Here is a 19,425-nt window from a genome sequence, read left to right on the forward strand (position 1 = left end):
ACTGATAGGTTATCCAAATGAAAAAAAAAAAAAAACGTTCTTCCAAAAAAATCATCCTATGACATTACCAGCAACATGCAAATCAGCATCAGTTCTAAGAAGACAATATCTCTTCTTGGCTAGTAATCGCAATTTGCTGGCCATGTTTCAGCAAACACTCTGCCCACAAAATACAAACCCATACAGAGACCATCTGCTGCATCTGTAACCAAGTAAATATATGACACTTTTATCCAATCCTCCTGTCCAAAAGGCACTCAGTTAAAATGCTGGTCTTCTTTGACTAACCTGTCTGTGCTAAACCAATGGTGCTTCTTCACTCCACACAGCAAAGTGGCTAATGCCCACATAAATGTATGCTGCAGTCCTGCTCCCTGCAGGCAAATTTTAATGGATCTAGAATCTCTATCATTTCCTTAACCCTGAACTTTTCCTTCCTCACAATCCCAACCCCACATTTTCTCTCAATTTCTTCAGCTTATCATGTGGGAGCTTGAACATTTTCAAGTTTACATCCAATTCTAAACCTAAAAAGATGAATGTCTTTGCTGGAGTCTGTACTTTATTGTTAACTAATGGCATTCCCAGTTCTGTGCACACTTATTCAAACATTCTCATTCCCTTAACAGCTGATTCCTTGCCTTCACCCATCAACAAAAAGTCATCCCGGAAGTGAACCACTCATGTCCACTGCCCTCTATTGTCACAACCAGTGCAATTCAGTACTGAACTTTTCAAACATGATACACAACCCTGTATTGCTCATGTGCAAGGACTTGCCAAAGTAAAATTTCCAATTCAGATGCATGCCTAAGACTAGCCAGTCTTGTCTCTCACTGGTAATAACCTAAACGTAGACTCAATATCCAACTTGGCCAACCAGGGTCCTAAAACTCTCTGATCACTCTCACTGCCCAATCCAAAGATCAATACCAAACCTTAACATCTGCATTATCAGTATGGGCATTGACCAAATCACTCTCTGGGAAAGACAAATGATGTATTAACCCATAGTCCCTGTGTAACTTACTGGTTATCAATCCTATTCGGGAAATGTGGTTGAAACTAAACAGAGAAGTCTTTGAAAGACCTACCAAACATCTCACTACCAATTCTTTTTCCATCTATTTCTAAAGTACCTCTTCCATCTCCATTTCTGATTTCAGATTCTTGCATATCGGATTTGAACCATCTACCCTCAATTTTATCACAAAACCACCTTGAATCCCCCCAACTCAAGTTCTACTTCCATATTGGGGACGGGGTATGTTCAAATGAGCTGCAACAACCGATAACATTAATGAGTGAAAGCATTGGTTCCCCCGGCTAATGCTACCATGAAAGAAAAACTGATGGAGGTCCAGGGGCACCCAAGTCCAGTATAAACCACACAGTTAATAGCAACCACCAAAGATTTACTGAGCAAAAACAGCAGTCAGACGCTTTTGTCTTACATCAAGACTTCATCAGAACTGCAGTAGTCACATAAACCACACAATATAAAGGAACATCCTGTAGTCAAGTGGTTAAAACCAACCAATACAAATTATGGTGGGCCTTTACCTGATGCCCCTCTGACTCTACAACCCTCAATTTTTCGTCTCTGTCCTTGTTCATAAGCATATAATCCTCATCCATCCGTCATATCCTTCATCCAATATTTAAATGTAGCATGCTGGCCTGAAAAGGGAGGACAAATGTGAGAGAACCTACAATAAGGTCAGAAACTCTTACCTGCATTGAAAGTCCAACTAGTCTTTGCCTTGTTTTCATCTCAATTCAATTGTTTCTTGACTATGCTGTTGGGCCTAACTTTGTCACCATCCATGTATCATGATGTCTGTATTTCCAAACCATGAACCTATCAACAGCCATCAGCTTGCAAATGCATTGATAATACCAAGCTAGGTATTTCCATCCCTAAGCCACAGTTCTTTTCTAAGCATAAAAAAAGTGACTGTAGTTGTGACATGTCACTATGTGAAGGTGTAGCAGGTGTGCTCATCCTATTGTGGTATAGTGAACAATAATTTGCTGCAGTATAGACAACAGATAATTAGTTGACTGACAGTGGGATATTTTTTCATCTAAATCTAGTCAATACCTACATTACATAGAAATAATTAACCTTACACTTTATCAAAAATACTTATCCCAACATGCTTAGATCCAAAAGTTAGCTAATTTAATTCTACAGCTTCTTATCTTTAGCTGTTAATTCCCTGTATACTAGTGCTTACTGACCTGTGCTGTCATGACTGACTGATTGTTTGTGTTCTGCTGCCAGATTTGCCTGTTAGTTTTAATTAATTATTTTTTTTTCTTTTTAACCTCCATTATTCTTTTTTTGTTGTCTTTCTTTTTCACATTATTTTTCTGCCCTTACATACTACACTTCCATATAGTCCTTGCTGCCCAGTCCTATCTAACATTAGACACTACCCCTGCTCAGCATCATAAATGAAACTATTTCACTGTCCCATTCAGGCACCGTTATCAAAACAAGCTTTTACCTGTCTGTATATGCTGCTTGCATCCCTCATTAGTATGCACTCCACATAAGTTTACAGTTACTCTCTTCTTTAACTAAGCTACAACCTGTCTTCCATTCTTCAAAATCTTTCAAGTATGCCATGATAATATTTGAGCCAAACAAGCATTAGTTTATCAATTTAATTGCTCTAAAGAGCTTTCCTAATAACTTGTACAGAATGTTACTTTTGCAGTGTATTTATGTCCATTGCTACATTTGGAGTGTTTAATGATTCGTACCAAGTTTCATTGTAATTTATTTTTGTCTTATTGCTGTCTTTTGAATATGTGCATCTAAAGATGGGTGAGTGTGATACTTATTGGAACTTATAAACAAAGACATTGGCAACCATCAAACACTGGACCTCACACAGTTTGGGTTCATGAAGGGCTGAACTTGTTTCCTGAACCTGATTGACTTCTTTGAATCAGTCTCCAGAGATGTGGACAAGGGTAAGGTGGTCCACACAGCCTATCTGGACCTCGCCAAGGCCTTTGACACCATCCCACACTCTGGAATCATAGATAAACTTAATAAGCTGGGCTTTAATCCCTACGTCACTCATGGGTTGAGAAGTGGCCTACTGACAGAACCCACACTGTAAAAGTAGCCAACTCCTAATCCATCTCCAGACAGGTGACAAGTGTTGTACCTCAAGGTTCAGTCCTGGGACCGCTCTTGTTTGCATCTACTTCTCTGAAGTACAGGCCAACACTAAGGGACTCTGGCTAACAAAGTTTGCAGATGACTGCAAACTGGGAGCCATTATTGAATCCCCAAATGATGTGGATATTCTACAAAAGGGCCTTACAGAAACAGATGATTGGTGCCAGAGCCATGGGCTCAAGCTCAATGCCAAGAAATGTATAGTTATTCCCTTTGGGGAGAAAACATGTACCCATGAATTACCACATAGGGAGCAGTACACTAAACACTGAAAGTGTGATAAGAGACTTAGGGACACAGGTGGACAGTTTCTTCCCTTTGATAACTGCATTGCCACAACAGTCAGGAAATCTTTCTATGTGACACACCTCATCACTAAGGGCTTTTTATCCAGAAAAAAGGAGGTCATTGTCCCACTGTACTCATCCCTCATTAGACTCATTATAGAATACAATGCCCCATTTGGTATGTATCTCTCAAGACATCTGCAACAACTGGAAAGGCCATAGAAATACCTCACTAAAAGAATCACAGACCTAAAGCAGATGCCCTATGCTGACCGTCTAAAAAAACTCCACCTATACTCTGTTGCATATCATCTACTCAGAGATTATCTCTCTTTAACATACAAGGCCATGTCAAACCCAGAGCTGTTGGACATGCTACACTTAAAAAAATCCCAATCCCTTAGAGACACAGGCTCCAGGGATCTAAACCTTGTCATCACAATGAACAAAACCTGCTGGAGGGATAGGTTCCTGACCCAGAGACTTCCCAGACTCTGGAATAGACTGCCCATACATGTCAAGCAGAGAGCCTCTTTGGCTCTCTTCAAAAGGAACCTTGATGATTGGATGGGAGATAGGAAATTCACCCGGGGTCCAGGGAAGTAAATACTGTGGGAACAAATAGCCAGGGAATTGTTATGGCTAGGTTTGTATAGGCCCTAGGGCCGATAGCCTAATACCAACCTATAAACCTATGAATCTGTTGTTTAAATCGTCTCCTGCACCAAAGCATTTGAATTGTTTTAAATCAGACTTATGTATTCAATTTTAAAACAAAACTGACACATTGACTGAAGTAGCCTTTTATTTACCTTGCTGTGCATTTTAACTCTATTCTCTGTGATTTTGATTGTTTTTCTCCTCCTAACTGCTGTCTTATTACCTGCTTTAGTATTATGTTAGACTTAATTTTGTTGGTATGCTGCTTCTAAATTATACTAAATCACCAGGATTCTAATTTGTTATCGAAATTATGGTCTGAAAACCTTACCTTCTCCATACTTGTTCTTTACCAGTCCTTATCTATCTCTCTCATGCCCCACTGTATTTTGACCCTCTAATGGTGCCTGTAAGCCTAACTCTACTTCTCTCTGTATTCTTTGTAAACTATTCCTTTCAGCATGCAGTTAAATATAACTTTATTTTACATCTGTTGACTGGGTTAGCCCGACTGAATACATGCCATTTTCAGCGGAGGCCCGGGGAGAAAAGCTCCACGCATACCGACAGATAACTGAACATTTTCATTTGCTAACTTCTCTGCCTGTATCCCTCTCTTTAATCTTTTCTTGCATTCCTTTTCTTTTTTTTTTCACTTGCCCACACTTCATAGAAAGATATAGCCCCTACTAGATCTGGGGGCCTGGAACCTCCTACGTATCTCATCAAGATTGTGACTACCAGTTTAAGCTTTTCTAATTGGGCTACCGGATAACTAATACTCCCTACAATTTTACTAGGCATGTTTTAGTATTAAAAGAAATCCTTAGCGCTTAATAAAGTGGAGCACACACTAGCTTGAATGCTATAGTCTAGATGCCCCTCCTCTTGTTTTTTTCTACTCTAATCTACTCATATATACATTACATAGAAATAAGTAACCTTACACTTTATCAAAAATACTTATGCCAAAATTCTTTGATCCAAAACTCAGCTAATTTAACTGATACAGTTTCTTATTTTTAGCTGTTAATTCTCTGTGTACTAGTGCTCACCATCCTGTGTGATCATGGCAGACTGATTGTTTCTGTTTTGCTGCCTGATCTGCCTGGTTCAACCCACACCATTCACCCTTGCTCTGCTCAGGCTCCCTCCGCTCCCTATACCCTACCTCCAATTCCCACCCTCCCCCAGTAAACCCAGGCTTACACATCATAGCCCCACCGATAGCTTCCAATTAACCAATTACTTAATTGCTTTATCACCTCTCCTCCTGCATTCTTCTATTTCCACCCCTTTCCACTCCTTCCCTACCTCTAATACATTCCTTAAACTCTTCCCAAACACACTTTCATACGAAATTCCTATCACAACATTCCCATTCCATTCCATTCTCCCCCTATGCCTCACACGTTCTCATCTTACCTTTTCCTACCCTATTGCTGTACCCCCTATACCTACAACAGTCACATCCAACCTTTTTAATCCATGCTAACAGCTACTCTTATATGTCCGCCAACCTCTTTCCCCTATATCCTCTGCTCTTCCCTACACAAAAAGTCTGTCCACTAACACACATACACTCTCCTATAACATCTACCTTGATAGACATAGAAGATACCTATTAACCCAAATTATCTACAATACTTTCTAGTGGTATATCCAACCTAATCTAAGACCCACCCAATCTAATATGTTCAATCTACCCAAACCCTCCAAATCTCTAAACATATTTACAATCAACTTCCAAGCCATTCAAAGCAAAATTATAGACTTCCGTGCCTGGCTATCCCAAAATCATCCAGATACCTGGCGCAAACTGCAAATAAAAGGTTTTCAGTTCCTCCCCCCAAGGTTCAATACTATATGACTGGATAGGCAGCACAAAAATTAGGTGGACTACCACACCTCTTCTTTAGGTCTTACTGCATAACTCCATTCGTTAACACCATTCCTCAGTTATCTAATGCCGAAATACTTATCTCATTCCTATAAATTAACAATTCCAAAAAACTATGCATCATTGTTCTTTACATTCCACCAGGCAATAACATACCCATTCTAGAAGACATCATCACTTGGATTTCTAATACAATTAAAAATGAAACCATCATACATGGTGGTGTAAATATTAACTGTTCAAACTTCTGCTCTAAGTTTCCATCCACTAATATTAACTTATTTAACTTTACTCAATTAATTTCTTCTTCTACCTGTTTCACCGAAAACAACACAGAGGACTCCATCCTTGACAGTATCTTGGTCAGTGACCCAAACAACATATCTTTAGCTGGTACTCTCCATAATATACTGAGTGATCATCTCCCTGCTTTCATAGTTAGAACTTCCCCCTCCCTACATAAAGAACATTACTAAAAACAATCTTGAAACTTAGCAAACTTTGACCCTCAGTCATTTATTAACATACTAAAACAGGTGAACTGGAATATCCTAAAAGCCATTCCTCTTGATGAGGCAGTTAATTACTTTAATGGTTTATTTCTACAAATCTTTAACTCACTACCTCCCGCACAAAAAGGGTGAAACCCAGTCATGTCTCTTGGCTAGATGAATCAACAAACATACTTACGCAAAATAGCAAAAAAAAAACTGGAAAAATGGCTAAAAACTATAATCCATCTGACCTTCAGAAATATAGGCAACTTTGCAATTAAGCCAAAACAACAGGTAGCCAAAGACAAAAAAAGAGTATTACCTACAATTTCAGTATAATACAGTATAATACAAACAACTCCCCAAAATTCTGGTCAACCATTTCTTCAGTCCTCAACCCCAACACAAAAAACAATACAGCTCCATTCCCCAAAAAACTCACACAGAAATCGCAAATCTCTCTTTAATACCCATTTCATCAGTACTATGGACAAAATCACAGCCAACTTCCCACAACCCATTTCAACTCTATCAGCACTACCGCTACACCAGCAGGCATCCCGTAACACCCATAACTCCACCTCTACACCCTGTCATACTTCTACTAATATCTCTATGAATCTCACACCTCCCTTAATCCTATCACTGTTGGCCACTACTACCATAAAAAGAATTACTCCTCAAACTCAAACCAAGTAGTAATGCAGCTGATGATCTGCCTACTGAATTCCACTGATGAAATTGCATACCCTGTTTGTACACTTATAAACAGATCTATCCTTGAAACACATGACTCAATAACCTGGAAAAATACTTTATTATGCCACTTCATAAAGGTGGAAATCCCACAGAATTCTCCAATTACTGTCCCAATGCTATTCTCTCTAAGTTTCTTGAAAAATGTATACAAACTCAGCTTCTACACCATCTCACCGACCAGCAAATCCTTTCACCCATGCAACATGGTTTTAGACCAGGACAAATCACTATAACTGTCTAAATCTCCTTCATAGACACAGTTAATAAAGCTGCAGACTCTGGCAAAATAGTCTATTTTTCCCTCTTTTTAGATCTTTCAAAAGCTTTTAATACAGTTTCTGATCCACTCTTCCTAGCTCACTTCTCTCAAACTGGTCTCTCTGTCTCCACTCAACTGGTTTGCAAGCTTTTTTTGAAACAGACAACAAGCAGTGAGATGGAATTCATCCCTCTCCTCTTACCTCCACAACTCCACCGCTATTCCCCAAGGTTCTGTATTAGGTCCCCTCTTATTTAACATCTTCATCAGTAATCTACACTGACATCTCACTCGTAGCTCTCCTAACCAATATGCTGATAATTCAACAATCATCTGTTCAGCCGACTCCATACCCAAACTCCAACATATTACACAAGTTGCTTTCAGCTCTATAGAAAACTGGCTCACCAAAAATCACCTGCTTCTCAACCCAAACAAAACTAAGCTAATTCTCTTCACCCCTAAGGAAAAAGACCACTATAAACAAAGACCACTTTACCATTCTCTCTCTAAGCAAAACAACTATTGAAGTAGTAACACACACTAAATTATCAGGGGTAATAATAGATCAGCACCTAAAACTTGACGTACATATTTAGCACAGCATTAAAAAAAATAACCAGAAACTTGGCATCCTGTATAGGCATAAACACTTCTTTATTCTGCCTACAAAAAGAACCCTCGCTATCACATACCTACTACCCTCTCTAACCTTCAGTGGTGCTCCATTATTTACAAACATACTATCCTCCTTGAAATCAAAACTAGAAATTTGTTACAATAAAATTATTAGGTTTGCTACTAATGTCCCTTAGTCTACCCACCACTGCACTGTATTACACTCTCTCAAATGCCTAGAACTACCTCACTATGTATCATACTTGCAACTGATAACCACACACAGAATAATATACAAACCAACAGAATGTCCTGCACTCTCCTCATAGATCAGAAAATTAACATCTTCTATTGGTTCATAAACCTAAACTGCCAGCTGGCCAACTTCTATACTATTGTACAGTAGCCAAAACCTGGAATGCTCTTGAAGTAACAATTCGATCCATCCAAAAACTCTCACTCTTTAAAATGTCACTACATAACCATTTCTCATCCTCATGGATCTGTAACTGCACTTTACCTTTAACTTTGAACTCCTAAATTCCTCATTTCTACTCACTATCACTATACATTCTACTCAAGTCCTACTAATTACTTTCTTCCCCCTGTTATATTGAATATCTACCTCACTTGCCTTCTTTTTTACTTCTTTCACTACTCCATACCTTAATCCAACCTAATTTGTCAGTAAATCTCAGTCTTCATTTTCCCTCTCTAATCTGAATTCAATTTACAAAAATCCTTCATTGTAAATTGAACATTTGTCTTACTTTATAAAATGTCTCTAAATCTGACTTCAATCTACAAAAATCCTTCATCTTAAAATTGAATGTTTGTCTTATTATATAAAGTGTCTCTACAGTTATAAATGTATATACACATATATATATATATATATATATATATATATATATATATATATATATATTTATATATATATATCTATATATATATATATATATATATTTTTATTATGTACTCTATTGCACTAACACATTTTAAATGTATTCATGTACATGTTTTTATTTGCTTATATCTTATTTTTGCCTTTTTTTCTTGGAGCTGTTTGCTCCATTTGTACCCTATTCCTCTAACAAATTGTATATGATATTCATGTATGTTTAATTCACCTGTATCTTAGTTGTTTTTGTATCTCATGGTTCTTTTCTCCCTAGGCCTCCACTGAAAATGGGCTCTTTGGGTCCAGTGGGCTATCCCGGTAAACAAATACCAATAAATAATAAATAAATAAAGTTGTTGCACAGCACTGGTATATTGAACAGTGAGCCCTATTAGTAATATGATCAGAACCGATTAACTGGATTTAGGTGAGGGAAGCATGCTCTAAGACTCACATAGTAGTTTGCTGTTCATAGGTTCATAGATTCATAGGTATATACTAGGCTAACAACCAATAGGGGACTTATAAGCCTAGCTGTGCAACCTAAGTGTAATCCATAAATTTTATTTATGTAGGGTTGATTTACTGACTGCTCTGTCCATCAGAGACATAGGTACCACACCAGGGGTGAATATCCAGTTACCCATCCATTGGTCCAAGTTGCACTTAAATGGGGTTAGGGAGGAACTCTTTTTCACAGGATGGGGAACCACTTCCAGAGAATGGGAATTCTTTGAGAAACATATCTGTCTCCCCAACATATCTTATTTATGTTGCAAATAAAATTTACATCTTTTGGTCTAGGAGTTCTGATGCTGTTTCCTTTGTGAATGTGCAAAATGTTCATCAAACAGGGTTCAGGGATGCCCTGTATGCCAGGCAAAGATCACCTCTCAGAAGTCTGTATGATACCAAGTAAAGAGACAGGGCTTTGAGGTGATCAGTGAAGGGCATTCTGTTTACTTCCTGTATTCTTTTTGCAAGGAACCTTCATTGATGTTTCATTTGCTGCTTGTGTCTCGTCAGATACATACCAGATGGGGCATTATACATTTTGATGGGACTGATGAGAGCCACGTACAGAGAAATGATGACCACTCTGAACCTAGATGTCATGACTTTACTTATAGATTGAGCAACAAAGAAAAATGCTCTTGCTACCTTGGATTCATGTTGGCCAAAGGCTAGGTACTATATACATGAGTTTCCAAATCCCTGACTAGTGAAGCAACTTTTTGGGGTATTTTATTAATGATGTAGTTACCCAGGGTGGCTGTCTCCACAAAAGGTACAATTATACAGTTTTAAACCATGCCTTTGGCACATAGTGTTTTCTGTGTTAGACCTTCTTGAAGGGTTTTCTCATCTTGGAGGATTCAATGACTGCTCCCAGTTTGCAATGATCTATGAACTTGGTCAGCCAGGGACCTTTGACATTGACTTTGACCTCCAAGAAGTAGATGCTAAACAGGGAGGGCTCGGCACACAGCCCTGAGGGACTTCACTGATGGTAGTTCTCTTTGGGTCTCATCCATGAGCCAGCTACCTACCAATGTGTTATAAATGGGTTTATGCCTAGTTCTACAAGTTTGTTGATAATGGCCGAGTGGTGTATCATATCAAATGCTCTAGCCAGCTCTATGTAGGCAATATGCATTGCTTTCTCCTCATCCACCACCTCATTGATCAGTTTAAATAAGTCCACTAGGTTCAGTAAGCATGACATTCCTTTGACAAAGCAAAACTGGGATGGACCTAGTGTCTGGAGATCTCCTATATCCTTGTTGATAATTTCCATGATAATTCCTTCCATGATTTTCCAAATAAGGCTAGTCAGACTAATGGGTTTGTGGTTTCCAGGATCTGTTGAAGGTCCACCATCATGAAGCGGATGTCTGTCACAGTCCCCCATTCTTGTGGCACAAAGCCTGTTTCAAGACTACAGCTATCCCAGGGGTCCTGTTCAGGATGCATCTCTGGATGTTATTGAGGCACATTGAGGCTTTGTTTTTTACTTTAATGAGCACAGCCAGTACATGCTCACTAGTTATTGTTGGAGAGGTTATGTTTGAGGGTATTTCTTGGGGGATGGTTGTGTGTGAGATGGTTGTAAAGTTGGAACTGAATTTGTCTGCTAGCAGTTTCACTATATTGCTAGGCTCAGTGAATGTGGCACCATGAACCACAAGTTCAGCACACTGCAGCATGCTGCCTTAGAGTTTTCTGACATAGCTGAAGAAGTCCTTATTGTTATCTTTTTAACTGATGCCGAGGGCTACTCGTATACCTGTTGTGATACAGCAGTGTGCAGCTATTGAGGAATGCTGTTAAACTGTGTAGTCCTGGTGGATTCTGTGCATGGCTCAGTATTGTGGGTACCCTGTCTATGAACCAGACAATATTCCAAACCATGTGCCATAGCCAATGTGCACATGTCACTTAAATGACTGTGCATGTGTCATACAAATGGAAATGCAGCAGGAATGGCTGCTGACCTCCAAGCAAGATTGTCAGTCGGCAAACACTGAAGAGGAGAGACATGCAGGAATGGATCAGGGGCACATTAGGAAACTTTACATCTTTAGGAGTATGGTCACAGTTGCTGTTTCATTGCTGTTTTCCCATGTTCAGTAATTATTCTGTAATGGTAGCATTTACTAAACATGCCTCAGATGTACACACTGCACCCTTGATTTCTGATGGAGCACCAGTCAGTACATCTCAAACCTATTCCTAAGCATGGTGTATGAGTACAGTGGTATCCCGGAGATGGTCTGTATTTCCAATGTGACCGGCCTGACCATAATCCATGCTTAGTTAAATATTAAATATTTGTCTCTGCAACATTTTAAAATGTCATTTCATGCTTTTCATTCTAACAGCAAATGCAAAATGTCATGTTTCCACTATAAAAGTATGTTTACAAAAGCAAAATTTCACAACTTGTTTACTTCACAATAGCCTTTTACCAGGGAATAGCACCTCATTGTTAACAATGTATGTTCTGCCCGATAAAGTGAGAGCATACGCTGGCATAACATTACTAAAAAATGTGTGTCCCATTTTTTGCTTGTTTTGTCTTTTCTAACTAAACAACATAGGTTCAAATGTCAATTTCCATAGAAATTTTAAAATGCTGTATCCATTACAATTTCAGGCAAAACAAAATGTCAGGTATGGTGGTTTGGGCATATGTAAAGAAAAGCAGAAGACAATGTGGGGAAGAAGATTTGGGACAGACAGGAAGAACTAAAATACAAATGCAAACAGCTGCTAAAGACGATGCAACCCGAAAAACAACAAAAGTAGCAAGACAGAGGTGAAAGTATCCTAACACTGACTGGCTAGTTCAGTGAGATAGCTAATCACCCAGTAAGATAGCAGGATCATAACAGTGGAAGAGGTGAAAGTATCCTAACACTGACTGGCTAGTTCAGTGAGATACCTAATTACACAGTGAGATAGCAGGACTGTAATAGTGGAAGAGGTGAACATATCCTAACTCTGACTGGCTAGTTCAGTGAGATAGCTAATCACCCAGCGAGATAGCAGGATTGTAATAGTGGAAGAGGTGAAAGTATCCTAACTCTGACTGGCTAGTTCAGTGAGATAGCTAATCACCCAGCGAGATAGCAGGATTGTAACAGTGGAAGAGGTCATCACTGCAGCCCTGATTAACCCCATAATATAAGTTGCTTTTTTATGTCAGAATAGAAAAAAAGTGCAATAACATGCAACTGCATAGGCTGTTTTCTACAACTTTTTTTTTACAAACCCACTACAATGAGAAGAGGTGTAGTTTCATGAATACCTGGTTTGTGGGAGGTGTACAAGTTGTAACAACTTTTATATGAAGAAAATAACTAAAGGTGCAGACTGGTGACAGTAATCATGGAAGTAAGAAGGCAGCCCCATTACATAAACTGCTTCTGCTGATCAGGTTAACAGCTAGGGTCTTTTAAATTAGGGAGCTGTAAAACAATTCTACCATTTTAAACAAGCAAAACATTCTACTGAAGTGCAAGCACAAAGGAACTTGGATGCATGTTTTAATTTACCATTTTCATTCAATACTCCAGTTGAGAACATCTTCAGAACTAAAACCACTTCAAAATACCAATACTTAAAAATAGTGCTAGTAAAATCACATGATCACCAGAGAACAATTGTATGACACTTAGCTGATGCTTGAATGTTTTAAAGCAACAAAGTTTAAAAAGTATGTACAAAATGTACTAATGATGTACTGAAACCGATACAAAAATATTTAAGACTAAAATATTGGATCAATAAATATATTAATCTTACAACACATTTAAAACCTTTGTGTTTTTGATATTAATAGACTAATTTAGACCTGGTATTTTATCTGCACACAACCTGATTTGCCATTGTTTTTGTGGCATTCAAGTAAAACATTATGATTCCACAAGAATTCCTTGAGACTGACAGCATCTAAAATAAAAAAAACTGAAATTTCCTAAAGTCTGAACAATTTAAGGAATTGTTGGCTAATTAATTACCTAAGTCTTTGTTTTTAATAACTAGGTTGTGTTCATAAATTTTTTGATAGTTTTCTTATTGTTTTATCCACATAATACTCTGGGCACAAATTACAAATAGCTAAATAAACTACACACTGTGAGTTGCAGTCATGCCTGACCTTAGCCCATAAAGTTAATTCCAATTCTTTCACATAAACACTTGAGGTGTTGATAATAAATCTACAATGTTTACATCTTCCACATTTATATGTGCTAAAATTGCTCCGTGTCCCTAAAAATGTGGACGAAGACTTTTCTAAAATGGATTTTACATTTTTAATTCTTTTATAAGTAAAGGATAGATATTCTCCAATAACTTTGATGAACTCCCCTTTACCAAGAATAATCTTCCAATTTTCTTTTAATATATTTCTTATCAAAGAGATGTCATAAGAAATAGGGAGTGGGAATGACCGCCCCCGTACCATGCATTATGGGAAAGGTTCAAGACATGTTCTTCCCTATTATCTTTAAAATGTCTCAGGGAAACTTTTATTCAAAATAGGTTTAGCTTTATAAGTTTAGCTTTATCTAAAATGCAGAAATTCTGTCTACCAAACTGCAAATTAATAAAAACAAATGTATAAATAGTGGCTGTATGTATATTCCCCCAGGGAATAAAGTAACTACCCTAGAAGATATCCTCCACTGGTTATCTAGTTCATACCCTCAAGAAATCATAGTACTTGGAGATTTTAATATAGACTGGAACACCTGTTCCTCGGAATTTCTGACCATCCATGTAAACCTTTATGAGTTTACAAAGATGATATCCACCCCTACCAGGATAGGCAGACCTAATCATAAAGAAAGTATACTTGATTGGATACTCGATAGTATATGTCAGGGACCCTCCCTGATGACCTAAGTGATAACTTTCTTACCTATATAATTAAACATAAAGCCATTAACCCCCACAAGCCCACCCTCAAAACAGTGAAAAACAATAAGACCTTTAACCCCACCAAATTGCAAGACAAACTCAAATCATGCAATTGGTCAGTCCTAAAACACTTGCCCCTGGATGAAGCTGTTGTTCACTTTAATAACAAATTCCTTGCTATTCTTAATTCTCATGCTCCTGCTCGCTCCATTAGAACTAAAACAAAAGTTGCACCATGGCTTTCTAAAGACACCAAATCAAAAACTCACACTCAGACAAAAAGCATGGGCCATATGGTATACCATGAACCCCCCTTAGATCAAATTAGATATCAACAGCTAATGAATGAGAATAAAAAAATCCATTTTACTAGATAAAAAAACTACTATTGCCATCTACAACATAAAAATCAAAACAGCCCTCAAAAGTTGTGGGCAGGTATAAATAAACTACTGCACCCAGGACAAACCACCACTCCAGCCACTGCAGCCTCTATTGATAAACCCCCAGAAGATATCGCTAACACCTTCAATAGTTTCTTCACTGAGACTATCCAGTCCAACTCTACTGGTAAAACTTGGAACTCACTTCCTGTAATCATTACTCTAGAACCTACACTAAGTCAAATCAAGAAAAGTCTCAAACAGTATTTTAAATCACACTGGCTATATCCTAGCACCAAGCCTGACTAGTTCTCTCCCTATGATTGTGTGCTTATATTATTCATTTGCAACTCTGCTGTGTCATATTTTTAGTTCTTTTACCTTATGAAATCTTAATTTTGAGATATTGTATAACTTGCCTGAACAGAGTCTGTAAACTGTGTTTATCATGTATTATGTAATGTTTCTTCTATCTGTACCTTGGAGCTTTTCTCCTCGTGCCTCCACTGAAAATGGACATGTATCCGTTTGGACTATCCTGGTCAACAAATGTAAAATAAATAAATGAAATAAAAAAATTAGCTAATTTCAGTAGGTTGACGTCTCTAATGATGCTGAATAACCAGTAGATGTCATAACATCTGTTGAGAAAAAGAAATTTTAAATGTTCAGCTTCCTTCACAAATGTTCCTTCATCACTAGTGAGCCTACTGAGCCTAATAAATTGGCCCTTACTCATGCCTTTCTTCATGTAAAAGGGATGTTGGCTACTCCTGTGCAAGTAATTATTTACAAATGTGCCTTTTCTAAAAATCTTACACACAAACTTTTCACCTTAATCTTCCAAAGAAACAGTGACATCTAAAAAGTTAATATTTTTCCCAAAATCACTTAGATTGAACTTTACAAAAGTAGTACTAAGGTTTACATATTGACAGAACTAGTTGAATTTATCCTCTGTCCCTTTCACAGTATTATTTAATCACCAATAAATCTTCTATAAAACACAACCTTTTCAAACAAATTGTGGGACTTGAAATGTATCTGTTCCCACCATGCCATCATCAGGTTTGCAAACACGGGAGCTACTCTGGCCCCCATTGCAACTCCTGTTTTTTGTTTAAAATGTTTGCCTTGGAAAACAAAAAAGATATTATCTAATACAACCTCGAGGAGTACACAAATAGTAGTGATAAGACTATTGTCAAAATCAGTGAATCTAGTCAAATAGTTTCTTACAAAGTCAACACCGGTATATCTGGTTGGATACTGGTATATAAAGAGACAATGTCCATAGAAACAAAAAAATCAGCCATTGTCCTTTTCTTTGATATCACTTAACAATTCCAAAAAGTGCCATGAATATCTTAAATAAAATTGTGAATTTTGTACCACTGGGTTCAATAGATGATCTAAAAACACAGAAATTGGTTCAATTTTGTAATGGTCAGCTGCAACCACTGGTCTGAATGGTGGATTAAATATATTCTTATGAATTTTGGGTATACCAAATAATCTGCCCATTTTAGGTTGATCCACTCTTAAAAAGGTGTAACCCCCTTGGTCAATGTTATGTTAACACAACAAATCAAATAAAATGGTGTCAGTTTCAGAAAACATTTTTTGATCTTTTCTACTGTGATCTCGTCATAATGGTCTTGATTTGTGAGCAGATTGTTATTGGCCAGATTACAATCAGCACTGTTCATAATGACCCCCCCCCTCCACCTTATCAGCCTTCATTGCCCAACTATCCTTGTTATTCGAAAGTTCTTTTAAGGCAAGTCTTTCTTCTTGTGATAGGTTGTGAAATCTAGGTTTGCTGCCCAGCTTCCTTCTCAAGTCTTCCTCACAAAGATCATGAAAGCCTTGTAAGGTACTGTTGAGAGACGGATTGTAGGTACTTCGAATGGAGAACTTATTATTTTTGTTGCTGAACTGGGGTATGTCATGTAACAGATATTATAAGTTCAATTTCCAAACCTATAACTTTAAATTGATTAAAACCTTGGTGGTGTTGGCACCCACTACAATGACAGGAGGTACAGTGTCATGAATACCTGGTTTGTAGGTGGTGTACAAGTTGTAACAACTTATATGTGAAGAAAATAACTAACAGCAGACTGCTCTAGACATTAATTGACATTGAAATTGGTAATTTTGGCGAGGCATAAAATGGCCTGCAAGGGCAAATAGCCTAGTACTATCCCAGAAATCTAGGAACCTATAAAGAATTCAAACAGAATTGCCTTCCTATTGTCCCTCATACCATATACTTTCTGACTATTAGTGTTATTGGTTCATCAATATCTTCACACAGTATTTTATTTGTATTCATAATAGCTATTGTGTGCTTATCTATAGTCATTTTCATTTGTCCAGGTTGAGACTGAAATATGTCCGTTTGGATAAGTGCTCCACACTACTTGACAAACTGAGTAATGAAAGAAAGTAGTGTAAAATATAAAAACATGGAATGCTATAAAAACATGAATAAATAAAATCCATGAACCTTAAATTCCTGAAAACGTAGATATATATTACCCTCCTGAAAAGCCTGCAAGGTTAACAATTATTTTAAGAAAAATCTGAAATGTATCCAGCACTGAGATGTCACAAATATTAAAGCATTGCTGAGTTCTAGAATAAATTGTAAGTGAAAAAAATAGTTGTACAGAAACAAGTCTATAAAGCAACATTGATGTACATATTGAATAGCCCAAATTTAGTATGGAGAAAACAAATGACAGGGTTTTATTACTGCCATCTGCCATTATCATAAGAGCAAATATGTCTGCTGTATTTCCATTAAGTGTCTGTGTTCCTTTCATATGCATAGCTGCATTACAGTGTCTCACTGACTCCACACAGCATTATAAACCATAATTAAGAAAAAAAAACATAGTGTACCTGTAGATAATTGTGTAGCTGCTTCTCAAATGTTGTAATACAGTATTTAAATACTCATTTCATGGTTTGGCAACTGCACTTAACAGGACTATTGCATATTATGTTCAAATCAAGATGTCACAGCTTAGTCCAGAAGTACCAGCCCTTCAGAATGTATTTCTTACATGGACACAGCTTTTCACAACAGACCTAGAAGTCCCGAGTGCCAGCACTTTCCATCTCTTTGTAACATCTACAACTATAAGAATAACCAATGAGAGTCCATGAAATATACTGCTGTACTTAACAGCCACATTAAACAGCTGGTCTGCACCTCAATTAAGCAGCTGGTCTGCAACTTAACTATAATTAGTAAAATTAAAACAAATAGAAATCAAATTTAAATGTTCTTCAGAGAAATACTATAAATGTGATCCTTCTTCCTCTCAGTAAACTGGTTTTAAGGGACAATTAAGTAACACTAGACTGAAGAGTCTTAAAGGAATCATTTGTCAAATTTACAAAACAGCATTCTAAAAGTACCCCCTCAAAACAACACCTACATAATATGATCTAGTTCATTTCAAATATATTACAAATGTAGCCATAAAACATCGCTGAAAGGCAGTCTTGTAACATGGAGTCACATAACTGAATGACTATCACACCTATTCCAGAATGACTTACACCAGCTGCTGTTTGAAAGGCTAGAAATGAGCATATCTGTATTACTATAAACATAATCATTCATATCTCTTCAGTCTGAGATTAACCCTCATCAAGACATCTAGAGTTTGAGATAACTATAGTCAAAAGAAGTAGACAGTGCTAAAAATGAACTTATTGATAATGATCTCAGAACTGCTTCAGACAGGTTTGTTACTGAGAAGTAAGCAGCCAAATAGAGTAGACAGAAATAAAGCTGGATATATTATGTCACTATCCATTAATGAAACGGTCACTGAGTCTAGAGTAGAAAAGCTAATCAGTGGACACTATCATAACTCCAGCATATGTGATTCCTAGCATAACTTGTGTTGTCATTATTTCATAATTTATTGCAACATAAGTGTAATGGAGTTCTTCCAGTCTACTCCATTCATCGTTCAAACAAAGAAAGAAACAAACAAACCAACAGACATAAATAAATAAATAGAAATTGACTGGATTACAGATATATCTGAGACGTGCAGAAGCATTTGCCTGTAAATGCAGATAAAATTGAAAATGAAGTAATAGGATTAATGTTACCTTTTCATTAGTTTGCTTAACACTTATGCAGTCAAAGTGTAAATACATTAGTGCTAACTACAATGAAAACCAACAAGCAAATTTTAAATTACACAGAAAAGTCCAAGTGGGGTATGCTGTGCACTTACTGGCAGAAGCTACAGTGACGGAACATTTAAAAACTAAATAGCAAACCTCTTGACGCTAAAAGGATTAATGGACAAAGTACCTGTTTCCTGACGCAATTATTTCTCAAGTAATTTAGTGCTTCTTTTATATTTCATCTTAGCCAGGTGACTGACAGCTCTTAATTTTCATATTCCAACATGATACAATGTATCTGTAATGGAGAAAGCAGAATATGTACAGATTCTGACTCAATGACTCACAGTCAAACAATAGTCATTTCTCAGCAGAAG

At 37.3% G+C, this 19,425-nt stretch overlaps 1 protein-coding gene across 2 annotated transcripts in view; it reads right to left on the reverse strand.

Annotated features, from left to right (window-relative positions):
• The window catches only part of LRFN2 (leucine rich repeat and fibronectin type III domain containing 2), a 4,336,860-nt gene that overhangs the window by 1,394,422 nt on the left and 2,923,013 nt on the right, over positions 1–19,425 (reverse strand). For both annotated transcript variants that reach the window (XM_044085082.1, XM_044085073.1), the window contains one exon: positions 19,236–19,346. The gene's annotated coding sequence lies outside the window, so the exon portion shown is untranslated. The remainder of the gene's footprint in view (positions 1–19,235; positions 19,347–19,425) is intronic.

The sequence above is a fragment of the Protopterus annectens genome, chromosome 1.part1 (assembly GCF_019279795.1).
Source record: "Protopterus annectens isolate FY-2018-M chromosome 1.part1, PAN1.0, whole genome shotgun sequence".
NCBI lineage: Eukaryota > Metazoa > Chordata > Ceratodontiformes > Protopteridae > Protopterus > Protopterus annectens.